Source organism: Hyla sarda, unplaced genomic scaffold, assembly GCF_029499605.1.
Source record: "Hyla sarda isolate aHylSar1 unplaced genomic scaffold, aHylSar1.hap1 scaffold_445, whole genome shotgun sequence".
In the NCBI taxonomy this organism is placed as follows: Eukaryota; Metazoa; Chordata; class Amphibia; order Anura; family Hylidae; genus Hyla; species Hyla sarda.
Genome location: NW_026610458.1, coordinates 87,740 through 107,564, shown reverse-complemented (window position 1 = coordinate 107,564; position 19,825 = coordinate 87,740). Strand labels below are relative to the sequence as shown.

At 45.9% G+C, this 19,825-nt stretch overlaps 8 non-coding genes across 8 annotated transcripts; all 8 read left to right on the top strand.

Moving 5' to 3' along the window:
* The first annotated feature begins 1,805 nt into the window (after positions 1–1,805).
* LOC130334863 (U2 spliceosomal RNA) lies at positions 1,806–1,996 on the top strand. Its single transcript, XR_008876590.1, has one exon. It is a non-coding gene; the product is annotated as a U2 spliceosomal RNA (small nuclear RNA).
* A 2,082-nt stretch (positions 1,997–4,078) lies between these two features.
* LOC130334873 (U2 spliceosomal RNA) lies at positions 4,079–4,269 on the top strand. The gene has a single exon (XR_008876599.1). It is a non-coding gene; the product is annotated as a U2 spliceosomal RNA (small nuclear RNA).
* Positions 4,270–6,355: 2,086 nt separating this feature from the next.
* Positions 6,356–6,546, top strand: LOC130334872 (U2 spliceosomal RNA). The gene has a single exon (XR_008876598.1). It is a non-coding gene; the product is annotated as a U2 spliceosomal RNA (small nuclear RNA).
* A 2,092-nt stretch (positions 6,547–8,638) lies between these two features.
* Positions 8,639–8,829, top strand: LOC130334871 (U2 spliceosomal RNA). The gene has a single exon (XR_008876597.1). It is a non-coding gene; the product is annotated as a U2 spliceosomal RNA (small nuclear RNA).
* A 2,088-nt stretch (positions 8,830–10,917) lies between these two features.
* Positions 10,918–11,108, top strand: LOC130334851 (U2 spliceosomal RNA). The gene has a single exon (XR_008876579.1). It is a non-coding gene; the product is annotated as a U2 spliceosomal RNA (small nuclear RNA).
* A 2,087-nt stretch (positions 11,109–13,195) lies between these two features.
* On the top strand, positions 13,196–13,386 carry LOC130334869 (U2 spliceosomal RNA). Its single transcript, XR_008876596.1, has one exon. It is a non-coding gene; the product is annotated as a U2 spliceosomal RNA (small nuclear RNA).
* Positions 13,387–15,470: 2,084 nt separating this feature from the next.
* LOC130334868 (U2 spliceosomal RNA) lies at positions 15,471–15,661 on the top strand. Its single transcript, XR_008876595.1, has one exon. It is a non-coding gene; the product is annotated as a U2 spliceosomal RNA (small nuclear RNA).
* A 2,095-nt stretch (positions 15,662–17,756) lies between these two features.
* LOC130334867 (U2 spliceosomal RNA) lies at positions 17,757–17,947 on the top strand. The gene has a single exon (XR_008876594.1). It is a non-coding gene; the product is annotated as a U2 spliceosomal RNA (small nuclear RNA).
* Positions 17,948–19,825: the final 1,878 nt, after the last annotated feature.

Sequence of the window (19,825 nt, the reverse complement as noted above, 5' to 3'; positions counted from 1 at the left end):
GATAGCGGGTGGGTGCTGAATGTTCCTAATTGACAAAATAAGATTAATGCTTATGAAGAAATATAAAATCTCATCCCTTCCCCAATATCGCGCCACACCCCTACCCCTTAATTCCCTGGTTGAACTTGATGGACATATGTCTTTTTTCGACCGTACTAACTATGTAACTATGTAACATAACATGGGGGGGGGGGGGGGAGTCTCCTGGCTGTTCACACAGGTGTGTCATTGCTGTACATTGACCATGCATTGCTTCTGTGGTATTGCAAAGGCAAAGACAAATGCTTCCAGCCATCCATTGCACTAATGGATTGGTCATCAGCTGGCTGTCTATGTCCCGCATCAATATAGACCAAAGTACAGAGGGTTAGGCTATGCTATTGTGCACCTACCTGATGCATCAGAAGGTGCGAGGCCCTTGCTAAATTCTGTGCACAGACTTTGAGATCTATGCTTTAGACTGTATCTAAACATACTCCAACATGGACTGACATTCTGGCCTACTTTCAGCCGATGCGACTTGTCTGTCGCTGAACAGTCGCTTTTTATGTATTCAGCACCTATGTATAATGTTGTAAAAATGCTCTAGAAGCTAAAGTCGCAGAAATGTCACACATATTTGGCCTGCAACTTTCTGTGCGACAAATTCAGACAGGAAAAATCAGTATAAATCCTTAGAAAATTATCCCCCAGTGTCTCCATCTGCTGGCGGTATTGAATAAGCATTGCTGCACTGATGGGGTATGCATTAGACGAAAAAAAAGAAGAAAAAGAAGAATAATACGCCCAGAAAAGAGGCGAAAAGGAGAAAAACGTAAAAAAACGTGAAAAAAAAGTAAGAGGAAGAGAAGGGAAAAAAAGGTGGAAATGGGTTTAAAAGTGATTTCGGCGGAGAATATATATATATATATATATATATATATATATATATATGCGCACACACACACAAAGATATAAACGTATTCTCCGTTGAGATATTGCAGCCGCTGCTGTGTCCAGGCCCAGGAGCCTTAGCACTGTGCTGTGATGTCACTCAATACCACTGACATCACTAGGTGTAAACAACATCTCTCCTTTGCTGTGTATGTGACTATGGAGCTGTTTGGTGATGTCGTCTATTACGGCCTTCATAGAAGCAACAGGAGATTGTTGCATCCATCTTGAACCCTCAGAACTACAGTGCTATGATGTCACTCACTTCCACAGGCCTTGCAGAGTGTAAACAACAACAACCCAGCTTTGTTGTGTATGTAACCATAGGGATTTGTGATGTCACCTAGAACCTTCACAGCAGCGACAGCTTTATGAGGAGCATCAGCACTGCTCTGCCTGAGCAGAACCATCACCGCCATAGGTTGTCAAATAACCCGGATTTAACCCACACAGGTAAGTCCAATGGGGTGCAGGCATGTCCTCTATGCTTACAGCTTCCCGTGGGTGTTGGTTTGATACCGTTTGGGGACAGCCAAGGAGGCATCTGCAGGCAACAAAGGTAGGTGTGTGCTTGTGTGTGTGTTTCCTATGCAGATCCTAAGCCCAGTGTCACATGCAAGTAGGAGGAGTAAGAAGGGTTCCTGGCAAATCCGGGTTATGGATTGCATTTAAAAAGGCCCCGTGGGAGTGCAATGGGCCCCTGTCTTGCTGCTTAGCAATAATGGTATGGGTTTAGGTTCTGCTGTGTGTACTGGTGGTTGACTGCCCCCCAGCCCAGAGTGTGCATGGAAAATTGTCTGGCAGCCTCCCTGACAGCAAGCAGTGATAGTGCCCATGAAGGGGACCTTGTTGGGCCCGCCCCTTTCACGGTTATCGCTTCTCGGCCTTTTGGCTAAGATCAAGTGTAGTATCTGTTCTTATCAGTTTAATATCTGATACGTCCCCTATCTGGGGACCATATATTAAATGGATTTTTGAGAACGGGGGCCGATTTCGAAGCTTGCTTCTGTCGCCCTATGCATTGACCCGATATGGCAGTATCTTCGGGTACAGTGCACCACCCCCTTACAGGGTTAAAAAGAAAGATTCCTACTTTCATTGCTACCTGCTTGCTGGCTAGCCAGCTAGCCAGCCCTGTGGGCCTTGCTGCTGCTGCAGCCAAAAAACAAAAGGTGGTGCTGCTGCTGCTTCTGCTGCTTCTGCTTCTGCTTGTGTCTGGCCCCTGTTGGAGCGTCCAGGCACAGGACTTCTGCTGCTGCTGACTAAATGGCCTCCTTAATTGGATCATTTGAGTAGCCAGCACACCTGTGCAGGTAGGGCATGACATGATAGGCAGCTGCCTTGATAGCGGGTGGGTGCTGAATGTTCCTAATTGACAAAATAAGATTAATGCTTATGAAGAAATATAAAATCTCATCCCTTCCCCAATATCGCGCCACACCCCTACCCCTTAATTCCCTGGTTGAACTTGATGGACATATGTCTTTTTTCGACCGTACTAACTATGTAACTATGTAACATAACATGGGGGGGGGGGTCTCCTGGCTGTTCACACAGGTGTGTCATTGCTGTACATTGACCATGCATTGCTTCTGTGGTATTGCAAAGGCAAAGACAAATGCTTCCAGCCATCCATTGCACTAATGGATTGGTCATCAGCTGGCTGTCTATGTCCCGCATCAATATAGACCAAAGTACAGAGGGTTAGGCTATGCTATTGTGCACCTACCTGATGCATCAGAAGGTGCGAGGCCCTTGCTAAATTCTGTGCACAGACTTTGAGATCTATGCTTTAGACTGTATCTAAACCTGCTCCAACATGGACTGACATTCTGGCCTACTTTCAGCCGATGCGACTTGTCTGTCGCTGAACAGTCGCTTTTTATGTATTCAGCACCTATGTATAATGTTGTAAAAATGCTCTAGAAGCTAAAGTCGCAGAAATGTCACACATATTTGGCCTGCAACTTTCTGTGCGACAAATTCAGACAGGAAAAATCAGTATAAATCCTTAGAAAATTATCCCTCTCCATCTGCTGGCGGTATTGAATAAGCATTGCTGCACTGATGGGGTATGCATTAGACGAAAAAAAAGAAGAAAAAGAAGAATAATACGCCCAGAAAAGAGGCGAAAAGGAGAAAAACGTAAAAAAACGTGAAAAAAAAGTAAGAGGAAGAGAAGGGAAAAAAAGGTGGAAATGGGTTTAAAAGTGATTTCGGCGGAGAAATATATATATATATATATATATATATATATATATATATATATATATGCGCACACACACACATAGATATAAACGTATTCTCCGTTGAGATATTGCAGCCGCTGCTGTGTCCAGGCCCAGGAGCCTTAGCACTGTGCTGTGATGTCACTCAATACCACTGACATCACTAGGTGTAAACAACATCTCTCCTTTGCTGTGTATGTGACTATGGAGCTGTTTGGTGATGTCGTCTATTACGGCCTTCATAGAAGCAACAGGAGATTGTTGCATCCATCTTGAACCCTCAGAACTACAGTGCTATGATGTCACTCACTTCCACAGGCCTTGCAGAGTGTAAACAACAACAACCCAGCTTTGTTGTGTATGTAACCATAGGGATTTGTGATGTCACCTAGAACCTTCACAGCAGCGACAGCTTTATGAGGAGCATCAGCACTGCTCTGCCTGAGCAGAACCATCACCGCCATAGGTTGTCAAATAACCCGGATTTAACCCACACAGGTAAGTCCAATGGGGTGCAGGCATGTCCTCTATGCTTACAGCTTCCCGTGGGTGTTGGTTTGATACCGTTTGGGGACAGCCAAGGAGGCATCTGCAGGCAACAAAGGTAGGTGTGTGCTTGTGTGTGTGTTTCCTATGCAGATCCTAAGCCCAGTGTCACATGCAAGTAGGAGGAGTAAGAAGGGTTCCTGGCAAATCCGGGTTATGGATTGCATTTAAAAAGGCCCCGTGGGAGTGCAATGGGCCCCTGTCTTGCTGCTTAGCAATAATGGTATGGGTTTAGGTTCTGCTGTGTGTACTGGTGGTTGACTGCCCCCCAGCCCAGAGTGTGCATGGAAAATTGTCTGGCAGCCTCCCTGACAGCAAGCAGTGATAGTGCCCATGAAGGGGACCTTGTTGGGCCCGCCCCTTTCACGGTTATCGCTTCTCGGCCTTTTGGCTAAGATCAAGTGTAGTATCTGTTCTTATCAGTTTAATATCTGATACGTCCCCTATCTGGGGACCATATATTAAATGGATTTTTGAGAACGGGGGCCGATTTCGAAGCTTGCTTCCGTCGCCCTATGCATTGACCCGATATGGCAGTATCTTCGGGTACAGTGCACCACCCCCTTACAGGGTTAAAAAGAAAGATTCCTACTTTCATTGCTACCTGCTTGCTGGCTAGCCAGCTAGCCAGCCCTGTGGGCCTTGCTGCTGCTGCAGCCAAAAAACAAAAGGTGGTGCTGCTGCTGCTTCTGCTGCTTCTGCTTCTGCTTGTGTCTGGCCCCTGTTGGAGCGTCCAGGCACAGGACTTCTGCTGCTGCTGACTAAATGGCCTCCTTAATTGGATCATTTGAGTAGCCAGCACACCTGTGCAGGTAGGGCATGACATGATAGGCAGCTGCCTTGATAGCGGGTGGGTGCTGAATGTTCCTAATTGACAAAATAAGATTAATGCTTATGAAGAAATATAAAATCTCATCCCTTCCCCAATATCGCGCCACACCCCTACCCCTTAATTCCCTGGTTGAACTTGATGGACATATGTCTTTTTTCGACCGTACTAACTATGTAACTATGTAACATAACATGGGGGGGGGGGGGTCTCCTGGCTGTTCACACAGGTGTGTCATTGCTGTACATTGACCATGCATTGCTTCTGTGGTATTGCAAAGGCAAAGACAAATGCTTCCAGCCATCCATTGCACTAATGGATTGGTCATCAGCTGGCTGTCTATGTCCCGCATCAATATAGACCAAAGTACAGAGGGTTAGGCTATGCTATTGTGCACCTACCTGATGCATCAGAAGGTGCAAGGCCCTTGCTAAATTCTGTGCACAGACTTTGAGATCTATGCTTTAGACTGTATCTAAACCTGCTCCAACATGGACTGACATTCTGGCCTACTTTCAGCCGATGCGACTTGTCTGTCGCTGAACAGTCGCTTTTTATGTATTCAGCACCTATGTATAATGTTGTAAAAATGCTCTAGAAGCTAAAGTCGCAGAAATGTCACACATATTTGGCCTGCAACTTTCTGTGCGACAAATTCAGACAGGAAAAATCAGTATAAATCCTTAGAAAATTATCCCCCAGTGTCTCCATCTGCTGGCGGTATTGAATAAGCATTGCTGCACTGATGGGGTATGCATTAGACGAAAAAAAAGAAGAAAAAGAAGAATAATACGCCCAGAAAAGAGGCGAAAAGGAGAAAAACGTAAAAAAACGTGAAAAAAAAGTAAGAGGAAGAGAAGGGAAAAAAAGGTGGAAATGGGTTTAAAAGTGATTTCGGCGGAGAAATATATATATATATATATATATATATATATATATATATATATGCGCACACACACACATAGATATAAACGTATTCTCCGTTGAGATATTGCAGCCGCTGCTGTGTCCAGGCCCAGGAGCCTTAGCACTGTGCTGTGATGTCACTCAATACCACTGACATCACTAGGTGTAAACAACATCTCTCCTTTGCTGTGTATGTGACTATGGAGCTGTTTGGTGATGTCGTCTATTACGGCCTTCATAGAAGCAACAGGAGATTGTTGCATCCATCTTGAACCCTCAGAACTACAGTGCTATGATGTCACTCACTTCCACAGGCCTTGCAGAGTGTAAACAACAACAACCCAGCTTTGTTGTGTATGTAACCATAGGGATTTGTGATGTCACCTAGAACCTTCACAGCAGCGACAGCTTTATGAGGAGCATCAGCACTGCTCTGCCTGAGCAGAACCATCACCGCCATAGGTTGTCAAATAACCCGGATTTAACCCACACAGGTAAGTCCAATGGGGTGCAGGCATGTCCTCTATGCTTACAGCTTCCCGTGGGTGTTGGTTTGATACCGTTTGGGGACAGCCAAGGAGGCATCTGCAGGCAACAAAGGTAGGTGTGTGCTTGTGTGTGTGTTTCCTATGCAGATCCTAAGCCCAGTGTCACATGCAAGTAGGAGGAGTAAGAAGGGTTCCTGGCAAATCCGGGTTATGGATTGCATTTAAAAAGGCCCCGTGGGAGTGCAATGGGCCCCTGTCTTGCTGCTTAGCAATAATGGTATGGGTTTAGGTTCTGCTGTGTGTACTGGTGGTTGACTGCCCCCCAGCCCAGAGTGTGCATGGAAAATTGTCTGGCAGCCTCCCTGACAGCAAGCAGTGATAGTGCCCATGAAGGGGACCTTGTTGGGCCCGCCCCTTTCACGGTTATCGCTTCTCGGCCTTTTGGCTAAGATCAAGTGTAGTATCTGTTCTTATCAGTTTAATATCTGATACGTCCCCTATCTGGGGACCATATATTAAATGGATTTTTGAGAACGGGGGCCGATTTCGAAGCTTGCTTCCGTCGCCCTATGCATTGACCCGATATGGCAGTATCTTCGGGTACAGTGCACCACCCCCTTACAGGGTTAAAAAGAAAGATTCCTACTTTCATTGCTACCTGCTTGCTGGCTAGCCAGCTAGCCAGCCCTGTGGGCCTTGCTGCTGCTGCAGCCAAAAAACAAAAGGTGGTGCTGCTGCTGCTTCTGCTGCTTCTGCTTCTGCTTGTGTCTGGCCCCTGTTGGAGCGTCCAGGCACAGGACTTCTGCTGCTGCTGACTAAATGGCCTCCTTAATTGGATCATTTGAGTAGCCAGCACACCTGTGCAGGTAGGGCATGACATGATAGGCAGCTGCCTTGATAGCGGGTGGGTGCTGAATGTTCCTAATTGACAAAATAAGATTAATGCTTATGAAGAAATATAAAATCTCATCCCTTCCCCAATATCGCGCCACACCCCTACCCCTTAATTCCCTGGTTGAACTTGATGGACATATGTCTTTTTTCGACCGTACTAACTATGTAACTATGTAACATAACATGGGGGGGGGGGGGGTCTCCTGGCTGTTCACACAGGTGTGTCATTGCTGTACATTGACCATGCATTGCTTCTGTGGTATTGCAAAGGCAAAGACAAATGCTTCCAGCCATCCATTGCACTAATGGATTGGTCATCAGCTGGCTGTCTATGTCCCGCATCAATATAGACCAAAGTACAGAGGGTTAGGCTATGCTATTGTGCACCTACCTGATGCATCAGAAGGTGCGAGGCCCTTGCTAAATTCTGTGCACAGACTTTGAGATCTATGCTTTAGACTGTATCTAAACCTGCTCCAACATGGACTGACATTCTGGCCTACTTTCAGCCGATGCGACTTGTCTGTCGCTGAACAGTCGCTTTTTATGTATTCAGCACCTATGTATAATGTTGTAAAAATGCTCTAGAAGCTAAAGTCGCAGAAATGTCACACATATTTGGCCTGCAACTTTCTGTGCGACAAATTCAGACAGGAAAAATCAGTATAAATCCTTAGAAAATTATCCCCCAGTGTCTCCATCTGCTGGCGGTATTGAATAAGCATTGCTGCACTGATGGGGTATGCATTAGACGAAAAAAAAGAAGAAAAAGAAGAATAATACGCCCAGAAAAGAGGCGAAAAGGAGAAAAACGTAAAAAAACGTGAAAAAAAAGTAAGAGGAAGAGAAGGGAAAAAAAGGTGGAAATGGGTTTAAAAGTGATTTCGGCGGAGAATATATATATATATATATATATATATATATATATATATATATATATATGCGCACACACACACATAGATATAAACGTATTCTCCGTTGAGATATTGCAGCCGCTGCTGTGTCCAGGCCCAGGAGCCTTAGCACTGTGCTGTGATGTCACTCAATACCACTGACATCACTAGGTGTAAACAACATCTCTCCTTTGCTGTGTATGTGACTATGGAGCTGTTTGGTGATGTCGTCTATTACGGCCTTCATAGAAGCAACAGGAGATTGTTGCATCCATCTTGAACCCTCAGAACTACAGTGCTATGATGTCACTCACTTCCACAGGCCTTGCAGAGTGTAAACAACAACAACCCAGCTTTGTTGTGTATGTAACCATAGGGATTTGTGATGTCACCTAGAACCTTCACAGCAGCGACAGCTTTATGAGGAGCATCAGCACTGCTCTGCCTGAGCAGAACCATCACCGCCATAGGTTGTCAAATAACCCGGATTTAACCCACACAGGTAAGTCCAATGGGGTGCAGGCATGTCCTCTATGCTTACAGCTTCCCGTGGGTGTTGGTTTGATACCGTTTGGGGACAGCCAAGGAGGCATCTGCAGGCAACAAAGGTAGGTGTGTGCTTGTGTGTGTGTTTCCTATGCAGATCCTAAGCCCAGTGTCACATGCAAGTAGGAGGAGTAAGAAGGGTTCCTGGCAAATCCGGGTTATGGATTGCATTTAAAAAGGCCCCGTGGGAGTGCAATGGGCCCCTGTCTTGCTGCTTAGCAATAATGGTATGGGTTTAGGTTCTGCTGTGTGTACTGGTGGTTGACTGCCCCCCAGCCCAGAGTGTGCATGGAAAATTGTCTGGCAGCCTCCCTGACAGCAAGCAGTGATAGTGCCCATGAAGGGGACCTTGTTGGGCCCGCCCCTTTCACGGTTATCGCTTCTCGGCCTTTTGGCTAAGATCAAGTGTAGTATCTGTTCTTATCAGTTTAATATCTGATACGTCCCCTATCTGGGGACCATATATTAAATGGATTTTTGAGAACGGGGGCCGATTTCGAAGCTTGCTTCCGTCGCCCTATGCATTGACCCGATATGGCAGTATCTTCGGGTACAGTGCACCACCCCCTTACAGGGTTAAAAAGAAAGATTCCTACTTTCATTGCTACCTGCTTGCTGGCTAGCCAGCTAGCCAGCCCTGTGGGCCTTGCTGCTGCTGCAGCCAAAAAACAAAAGGTGGTGCTGCTGCTGCTTCTGCTGCTTCTGCTTCTGCTTGTGTCTGGCCCCTGTTGGAGCGTCCAGGCACAGGACTTCTGCTGCTGCTGACTAAATGGCCTCCTTAATTGGATCATTTGAGTAGCCAGCACACCTGTGCAGGTAGGGCATGACATGATAGGCAGCTGCCTTGATAGCGGGTGGGTGCTGAATGTTCCTAATTGACAAAATAAGATTAATGCTTATGAAGAAATATAAAATCTCATCCCTTCCCCAATATCGCGCCACACCCCTACCCCTTAATTCCCTGGTTGAACTTGATGGACATATGTCTTTTTTCGACCGTACTAACTATGTAACTATGTAACATAACATGGGGGGGGGGGGGGGGGAGTCTCCTGGCTGTTCACACAGGTGTGTCATTGCTGTACATTGACCATGCATTGCTTCTGTGGTATTGCAAAGGCAAAGACAAATGCTTCCAGCCATCCATTGCACTAATGGATTGGTCATCAGCTGGCTGTCTATGTCCCGCATCAATATAGACCAAAGTACAGAGGGTTAGGCTATGCTATTGTGCACCTACCTGATGCATCAGAAGGTGCGAGGCCCTTGCTAAATTCTGTGCACAGACTTTGAGATCTATGCTTTAGACTGTATCTAAACATACTCCAACATGGACTGACATTCTGGCCTACTTTCAGCCGATGCGACTTGTCTGTCGCTGAACAGTCGCTTTTTATGTATTCAGCACCTATGTATAATGTTGTAAAAATGCTCTAGAAGCTAAAGTCGCAGAAATGTCACACATATTTGGCCTGCAACTTTCTGTGCGACAAATTCAGACAGGAAAAATCAGTATAAATCCTTAGAAAATTATCCCCCAGTGTCTCCATCTGCTGGCGGTATTGAATAAGCATTGCTGCACTGATGGGGTATGCATTAGACGAAAAAAAAGAAGAAAAAGAAGAATAATACGCCCAGAAAAGAGGCGAAAAGGAGAAAAACGTAAAAAAACGTGAAAAAAAAGTAAGAGGAAGAGAAGGGAAAAAAAGGTGGAAATGGGTTTAAAAGTGATTTCGGCGGAGAAATATATATATATATATATATATATATATATATATATATGCGCACACACACACAAAGATATAAACGTATTCTCCGTTGAGATATTGCAGCCGCTGCTGTGTCCAGGCCCAGGAGCCTTAGCACTGTGCTGTGATGTCACTCAATACCACTGACATCACTAGGTGTAAACAACATCTCTCCTTTGCTGTGTATGTGACTATGGAGCTGTTTGGTGATGTCGTCTATTACGGCCTTCATAGAAGCAACAGGAGATTGTTGCATCCATCTTGAACCCTCAGAACTACAGTGCTATGATGTCACTCACTTCCACAGGCCTTGCAGAGTGTAAACAACAACAACCCAGCTTTGTTGTGTATGTAACCATAGGGATTTGTGATGTCACCTAGAACCTTCACAGCAGCGACAGCTTTATGAGGAGCATCAGCACTGCTCTGCCTGAGCAGAACCATCACCGCCATAGGTTGTCAAATAACCCGGATTTAACCCACACAGGTAAGTCCAATGGGGTGCAGGCATGTCCTCTATGCTTACAGCTTCCCGTGGGTGTTGGTTTGATACCGTTTGGGGACAGCCAAGGAGGCATCTGCAGGCAACAAAGGTAGGTGTGTGCTTGTGTGTGTGTTTCCTATGCAGATCCTAAGCCCAGTGTCACATGCAAGTAGGAGGAGTAAGAAGGGTTCCTGGCAAATCCGGGTTATGGATTGCATTTAAAAAGGCCCCGTGGGAGTGCAATGGGCCCCTGTCTTGCTGCTTAGCAATAATGGTATGGGTTTAGGTTCTGCTGTGTGTACTGGTGGTTGACTGCCCCCCAGCCCAGAGTGTGCATGGAAAATTGTCTGGCAGCCTCCCTGACAGCAAGCAGTGATAGTGCCCATGAAGGGGACCTTGTTGGGCCCGCCCCTTTCACGGTTATCGCTTCTCGGCCTTTTGGCTAAGATCAAGTGTAGTATCTGTTCTTATCAGTTTAATATCTGATACGTCCCCTATCTGGGGACCATATATTAAATGGATTTTTGAGAACGGGGGCCGATTTCGAAGCTTGCTTCTGTCGCCCTATGCATTGACCCGATATGGCAGTATCTTCGGGTACAGTGCACCACCCCCTTACAGGGTTAAAAAGAAAGATTCCTACTTTCATTGCTACCTGCTTGCTGGCTAGCCAGCTAGCCAGCCCTGTGGGCCTTGCTGCTGCTGCAGCCAAAAAACAAAAGGTGGTGCTGCTGCTGCTTCTGCTGCTTCTGCTTCTGCTTGTGTCTGGCCCCTGTTGGAGCGTCCAGGCACAGGACTTCTGCTGCTGCTGACTAAATGGCCTCCTTAATTGGATCATTTGAGTAGCCAGCACACCTGTGCAGGTAGGGCATGACATGATAGGCAGCTGCCTTGATAGCGGGTGGGTGCTGAATGTTCCTAATTGACAAAATAAGATTAATGCTTATGAAGAAATATAAAATCTCATCCCTTCCCCAATATCGCGCCACACCCCTACCCCTTAATTCCCTGGTTGAACTTGATGGACATATGTCTTTTTTCGACCGTACTAACTATGTAACTATGTAACATAACATGGGGGGGGGGGTCTCCTGGCTGTTCACACAGGTGTGTCATTGCTGTACATTGACCATGCATTGCTTCTGTGGTATTGCAAAGGCAAAGACAAATGCTTCCAGCCATCCATTGCACTAATGGATTGGTCATCAGCTGGCTGTCTATGTCCCGCATCAATATAGACCAAAGTACAGAGGGTTAGGCTATGCTATTGTGCACCTACCTGATGCATCAGAAGGTGCGAGGCCCTTGCTAAATTCTGTGCACAGACTTTGAGATCTATGCTTTAGACTGTATCTAAACCTGCTCCAACATGGACTGACATTCTGGCCTACTTTCAGCCGATGCGACTTGTCTGTCGCTGAACAGTCGCTTTTTATGTATTCAGCACCTATGTATAATGTTGTAAAAATGCTCTAGAAGCTAAAGTCGCAGAAATGTCACACATATTTGGCCTGCAACTTTCTGTGCGACAAATTCAGACAGGAAAAATCAGTATAAATCCTTAGAAAATTATCCCCCAGTGTCTCCATCTGCTGGCGGTATTGAATAAGCATTGCTGCACTGATGGGGTATGCATTAGACGGAAAAAAAGAAGAAAAAGAAGAATAATACGCCCAGAAAAGAGGCGAAAAGGAGAAAAACGTAAAAAAACGTGAAAAAAAAGTAAGAGGAAGAGAAGGGAAAAAAAAGGTGGAAATGGGTTTAAAAGTGATTTCGGCGGAGAAATATATATATATATATATATATATATATATATATATATATATATGCGCACACACACACATAGATATAAACGTATTCTCCGTTGAGATATTGCAGCCGCTGCTGTGTCCAGGCCCAGGAGCCTTAGCACTGTGCTGTGATGTCACTCAATACCACTGACATCACTAGGTGTAAACAACATCTCTCCTTTGCTGTGTATGTGACTATGGAGCTGTTTGGTGATGTCGTCTATTACGGCCTTCATAGAAGCAACAGGAGATTGTTGCATCCATCTTGAACCCTCAGAACTACAGTGCTATGATGTCACTCACTTCCACAGGCCTTGCAGAGTGTAAACAACAACAACCCAGCTTTGTTGTGTATGTAACCATAGGGATTTGTGATGTCACCTAGAACCTTCACAGCAGCGACAGCTTTATGAGGAGCATCAGCACTGCTCTGCCTGAGCAGAACCATCACCGCCATAGGTTGTCAAATAACCCGGATTTAACCCACACAGGTAAGTTCAATGGGGTGCAGGCATGTCCTCTATGCTTACAGCTTCCCGTGGGTGTTGGTTTGATACCGTTTGGGGACAGCCAAGGAGGCATCTGCAGGCAACAAAGGTAGGTGTGTGCTTGTGTGTGTGTTTCCTATGCAGATCCTAAGCCCAGTGTCACATGCAAGTAGGAGGAGTAAGAAGGGTTCCTGGCAAATCCGGGTTATGGATTGCATTTAAAAAGGCCCCGGGGGAGTGCAATGGGCCCCTGTCTTGCTGCTTAGCAATAATGGTATGGGTTTAGGTTCTGCTGTGTGTACTGGTGGTTGACTGCCCCCCAGCCCAGAGTGTGCATGGAAAATTGTCTGGCAGCCTCCCTGACAGCAAGCAGTGATAGTGCCCATGAAGGGGACCTTGTTGGGCCCGCCCCTTTCACGGTTATCGCTTCTCGGCCTTTTGGCTAAGATCAAGTGTAGTATCTGTTCTTATCAGTTTAATATCTGATACGTCCCCTATCTGGGGACCATATATTAAATGGATTTTTGAGAACGGGGGCCGATTTCGAAGCTTGCTTCCGTCGCCCTATGCATTGACCCGATATGGCAGTATCTTCGGGTACAGTGCACCACCCCCTTACAGGGTTAAAAAGAAAGATTCCTACTTTCATTGCTACCTGCTTGCTGGCTAGCCAGCTAGCCAGCCCTGTGGGCCTTGCTGCTGCTGCAGCAGCCAAAAAACAAAAGGTGGTGCTGCTGCTGCTTCTGCTGCTTCTGCTTCTGCTTGTGTCTGGCCCCTGTTGGAGCGTCCAGGCACAGGACTTCTGCTGCTGCTGACTAAATGGCCTCCTTAATTGGATCATTTGAGTAGCCAGCACACCTGTGCAGGTAGGGCATGACATGATAGGCAGCTGCCTTGATAGCGGGTGGGTGCTGAATGTTCCTAATTGACAAAATAAGATTAATGCTTATGAAGAAATATAAAATCTCATCCCTTCCCCAATATCGCGCCACACCCCTACCCCTTAATTCCCTGGTTGAACTTGATGGACATATGTCTTTTTTCGACCGTACTAACTATGTAACTATGTAACATAAGATGGGGGGGGGGTCTCCTGGCTGTTCACACAGGTGTGTCATTGCTGTACATTGACCATGCATTGCTTCTGTGGTATTGCAAAGGCAAAGACAAATGCTTCCAGCCATCCATTGCACTAATGGATTGGTCATCAGCTGGCTGTCTATGTCCCGCATCAATATAGACCAAAGTACAGAGGGTTAGGCTATGCTATTGTGCACCTACCTGATGCATCAGAAGGTGCGAGGCCCTTGCTAAATTCTGTGCACAGACTTTGAGATCTATGCTTTAGACTGTATCTAAACCTGCTCCAACATGGACTGACATTCTGGCCTACTTTCAGCCGATGCGACTTGTCTGTCGCTGAACAGTCGCTTTTTATGTATTCAGCACCTATGTATAATGTTGTAAAAATGCTCTAGAAGCTAAAGTCGCAGAAATGTCACACATATTTGGCCTGCAACTTTCTGTGCGACAAATTCAGACAGGAAAAATCAGTATAAATCCTTAGAAAATTATCCCCCAGTGTCTCCATCTGCTGGCGGTATTGAATAAGCATTGCTGCACTGATGGGGTATGCATTAGACGGAAAAAAAGAAGAAAAAGAAGAATAATACGCCCAGAAAAGAGGCGAAAAGGAGAAAAACGTAAAAAAACGTGAAAAAAAAGTAAGAGGAAGAGAAGGGAAAAAAAGGTGGAAATGGGTTTAAAAGTGATTTCGGCGGAGAAATATATATATATATATATATATATATATATATATATATATGCGCACACACACACATAGATATAAACGTATTCTCCGTTGAGATATTGCAGCCGCTGCTGTGTCCAGGCCCAGGAGCCTTAGCACTGTGCTGTGATGTCACTCAATACCACTGACATCACTAGGTGTAAACAACATCTCTCCTTTGCTGTGTATGTGACTATGGAGCTGTTTGGTGATGTCGTCTATTACGGCCTTCATAGAAGCAACAGGAGATTGTTGCATCCATCTTGAACCCTCAGAACTACAGTGCTATGATGTCACTCACTTCCACAGGCCTTGCAGAGTGTAAACAACAACAACCCAGCTTTGTTGTGTATGTAACCATAGGGATTTGTGATGTCACCTAGAACCTTCACAGCAGCGACAGCTTTATGAGGAGCATCAGCACTGCTCTGCCTGAGCAGAACCATCACCGCCATAGGTTGTCAAATAACCCGGATTTAACCCACACAGGTAAGTCCAATGGGGTGCAGGCATGTCCTCTATGCTTACAGCTTCCCGTGGGTGTTGGTTTGATACCGTTTGGGGACAGCCAAGGAGGCATCTGCAGGCAACAAAGGTAGGTGTGTGCTTGTGTGTGTGTTTCCTATGCAGATCCTAAGCCCAGTGTCACATGCAAGTAGGAGGAGTAAGAAGGGTTCCTGGCAAATCCGGGTTATGGATTGCATTTAAAAAGGCCCCGTGGGAGTGCAATGGGCCCCTGTCTTGCTGCTTAGCAATAATGGTATGGGTTTAGGTTCTGCTGTGTGTACTGGTGGTTGACTGCCCCCCAGCCCAGAGTGTGCATGGAAAATTGTCTGGCAGCCTCCCTGACAGCAAGCAGTGATAGTGCCCATGAAGGGGACCTTGTTGGGCCCGCCCCTTTCACGGTTATCGCTTCTCGGCCTTTTGGCTAAGATCAAGTGTAGTATCTGTTCTTATCAGTTTAATATCTGATACGTCCCCTATCTGGGGACCATATATTAAATGGATTTTTGAGAACGGGGGCCGATTTCGAAGCTTGCTTCCGTCGCCCTATGCATTGACCCGATATGGCAGTATCTTCGGGTACAGTGCACCACCCCCTTACAGGGTTAAAAAGAAAGATTCCTACTTTCATTGCTACCTGCTTGCTGGCTAGCCAGCTAGCCAGCCCTGTGGGCCTTGCTGCTGCTGCAGCCAAAAAACAAAAGGTGGTGCTGCTGCTGCTTCTGCTGCTTCTGCTTCTGCTTGTGTCTGGCCCCTGTTGGAGCGTCCAGGCACAGGACTTCTGCTGCTGCTGACTAAATGGCCTCCTTAATTGGATCATTTGAGTAGCCAGCACACCTGTGCAGGTAGGGCATGACATGATAGGCAGCTGCCTTGATAGCGGGTGGGTGCTGAATGTTCCTAATTGACAAAATAAGATTAATGCTTATGAAGAAATATAAAATCTCATCCCTTCCCCAATATCGCGCCACACCCCTACCCCTTAATTCCCTGGTTGAACTTGATGGACATATGTCTTTTTTCGACCGTACTAACTATGTAACTATGTAACATAACATGGGGGGGGGGGGGGTCTCCTGGCTGTTCACACAGGTGTGTCATTGCTGTACATTGACCATGCATTGCTTCTGTGGTATTGCAAAGGCAAAGACAAATGCTTCCAGCCATCCATTGCACTAATGGATTGGTCATCAGCTGGCTGTCTATGTCCCGCATCAATATAGACCAAAGTACAGAGGGTTAGGCTATGCTATTGTGCACCTACCTGATGCATCAGAAGGTGCGAGGCCCTTGCTAAATTCTGTGCACAGACTTTGAGATCTATGCTTTAGACTGTATCTAAACCTGCTCCAACATGGACTGACATTCTGGCCTACTTTCAGCCGATGCGACTTGTCTGTCGCTGAACAGTCGCTTTTTATGTATTCAGCACCTATGTATAATGTTGTAAAAATGCTCTAGAAGCTAAAGTCGCAGAAATGTCACACATATTTGGCCTGCAACTTTCTGTGCGACAAATTCAGACAGGAAAAATCAGTATAAATCCTTAGAAAATTATCCCCCAGTGTCTCCATCTGCTGGCGGTATTGAATAAGCATTGCTGCACTGATGGGGTATGCATTAGACGAAAAAAAAGAAGAAAAAGAAGAATAATACGCCCAGAAAAGAGGCGAAAAGGAGAAAAACGTAAAAAAACGTGAAAAAAAAGTAAGAGGAAGAGAAGGGAAAAAAAGGTGGAAATGGGTTTAAAAGTGATTTCGGCGGAGAAATATATATATATATATATATATATATATATATATATATATATATATATATGCGCACACACACACATAGATATAAACGTATTCTCCGTTGAGATATTGCAGCCGCTGCTGTGTCCAGGCCCAGGAGCCTTAGCACTGTGCTGTGATGTCACTCAATACCACTGACATCACTAGGTGTAAACAACATCTCTCCTTTGCTGTGTATGTGACTATGGAGCTGTTTGGTGATGTCGTCTATTACGGCCTTCATAGAAGCAACAGGAGATTGTTGCATCCATCTTGAACCCTCAGAACTACAGTGCTATGATGTCACTCACTTCCACAGGCCTTGCAGAGTGTAAACAACAACAACCCAGCTTTGTTGTGTATGTAACCATAGGGATTTGTGATGTCACCTAGAACCTTCACAGCAGCGACAGCTTTATGAGGAGCATCAGCACTGCTCTGCCTGAGCAGAACCATCACCGCCATAGGTTGTCAAATAACCCGGATTTAACCCACACAGGTAAGTCCAATGGGGTGCAGGCATGTCCTCTATGCTTACAGCTTCCCGTGGGTGTTGGTTTGATACCGTTTGGGGACAGCCAAGGAGGCATCTGCAGGCAACAAAGGTAGGTGTGTGCTTGTGTGTGTGTTTCCTATGCAGATCCTAAGCCCAGTGTCACATGCAAGTAGGAGGAGTAAGAAGGGTTCCTGGCAAATCCGGGTTATGGATTGCATTTAAAAAGGCCCCGTGGGAGTGCAATGGGCCCCTGTCTTGCTGCTTAGCAATAATGGTATGGGTTTAGGTTCTGCTGTGTGTACTGGTGGTTGACTGCCCCCCAGCCCAGAGTGTGCATGGAAAATTGTCTGGCAGCCTCCCTGACAGCAAGCAGTGATAGTGCCCATGAAGGGGACCTTGTTGGGCCCGCCCCTTTCACGGTTATCGCTTCTCGGCCTTTTGGCTAAGATCAAGTGTAGTATCTGTTCTTATCAGTTTAATATCTGATACGTCCCCTATCTGGGGACCATATATTAAATGGATTTTTGAGAACGGGGGCCGATTTCGAAGCTTGCTTCCGTCGCCCTATGCATTGACCCGATATGGCAGTATCTTCGGGTACAGTGCACCACCCCCTTACAGGGTTAAAAAGAAAGATTCCTACTTTCATTGCTACCTGCTTGCTGGCTAGCCAGCTAGCCAGCCCTGTGGGCCTTGCTGCTGCTGCAGCCAAAAAACAAAAGGTGGTGCTGCTGCTGCTTCTGCTGCTTCTGCTTCTGCTTGTGTCTGGCCCCTGTTGGAGCGTCCAGGCACAGGACTTCTGCTGCTGCTGACTAAATGGCCTCCTTAATTGGATCATTTGAGTAGCCAGCACACCTGTGCAGGTAGGGCATGACATGATAGGCAGCTGCCTTGATAGCGGGTGGGTGCTGAATGTTCCTAATTGACAAAATAAGATTAATGCTTATGAAGAAATATAAAATCTCATCCCTTCCCCAATATCGCGCCACACCCCTACCCCTTAATTCCCTGGTTGAACTTGATGGACATATGTCTTTTTTCGACCGTACTAACTATGTAACTATGTAACATAACATGGGGGGGGGGGGTCTCCTGGCTGTTCACACAGGTGTGTCATTGCTGTACATTGACCATGCATTGCTTCTGTGGTATTGCAAAGGCAAAGACAAATGCTTCCAGCCATCCATTGCACTAATGGATTGGTCATCAGCTGGCTGTCTATGTCCCGCATCAATATAGACCAAAGTACAGAGGGTTAGGCTATGCTATTGTGCACCTACCTGATGCATCAGAAGGTGCGAGGCCCTTGCTAAATTCTGTGCACAGACTTTGAGATCTATGCTTTAGACTGTATCTAAACCTGCTCCAACATGGACTGACATTCTGGCCTACTTTCAGCCGATGCGACTTGTCTGTCGCTGAACAGTCGCTTTTTATGTATTCAGCACCTATGTATAATGTTGTAAAAATGCTCTAGAAGCTAAAGTCGCAGAAATGTCACACATATTTGGCCTGCAACTTTCTGTGCGACAAATTCAGACAGGAAAAATCAGTATAAATCCTTAGAAAATTATCCCCCAGTGTCTCCATCTGCTGGCGGTATTGAATAAGCATTGCTGCACTGATGGGGTATGCATTAGACGAAAAAAAAGAAGAAAAAGAAGAATAATACGCCCAGAAAAGAGGCGAAAAGGAGAAAAACGTAAAAAAACGTGAAAAAAAAGTAAGAGGAAGAGAAGGGAAAAAAAGGTGGAAATGGGTTTAAAAGTGATTTCGGCGGAGAAATATATATATATATATACATATATATATATATATATATGCGCACACACACACATAGATATAAACGTATTCTCCGTTGAGATATTGCAGCCGCTGCTGTGTCCAGGCCCAGGAGCCTTAGCACTGTGCTGTGATGTCACTCAATACCACTGACATCACTAGGTGTAAACAACATCTCTCCTTTGCTGTGTATGTGACTATGGAGCTGTTTGGTGATGTCGTCTATTACGGCCTTCATAGAAGCAACAGGAGATTGTTGCACCCATCTAGAACCCTCAGAACTACAGTGCTATGATGTCACTCACTTCCACAGGCCTTGCAGAGTGTAAACAACAACAACCCAGCTTTGTTGTGTATGTAACCATAGGGATTTGTGATGTCACCTAGAACCTTCACAGCAGCGACAGCTTTATGAGGAGCATCAGCACTGCTCTGCCTGAGCAGAACCATCACCGCCATAGGTTGTCAAATAACCCGGATTTAACCCACACAGGTAAGTCCAATGGGGTGCAGGCATGTCCTCTATGCTTACAGCTTCCCGTGGGTGTTGGTTTGATACCGTTTGGGGACAGCCAAGGAGGCATCTGCAGGCAACAAAGGTAGGTGTGTGCTTGTGTGTGTGTTTCCTATGCAGATCCTAAGCCCAGTGTCACATGCAAGTAGGAGGAGTAAGAAGGGTTCCTGGCAAATCCGGGTTATGGATTGCATT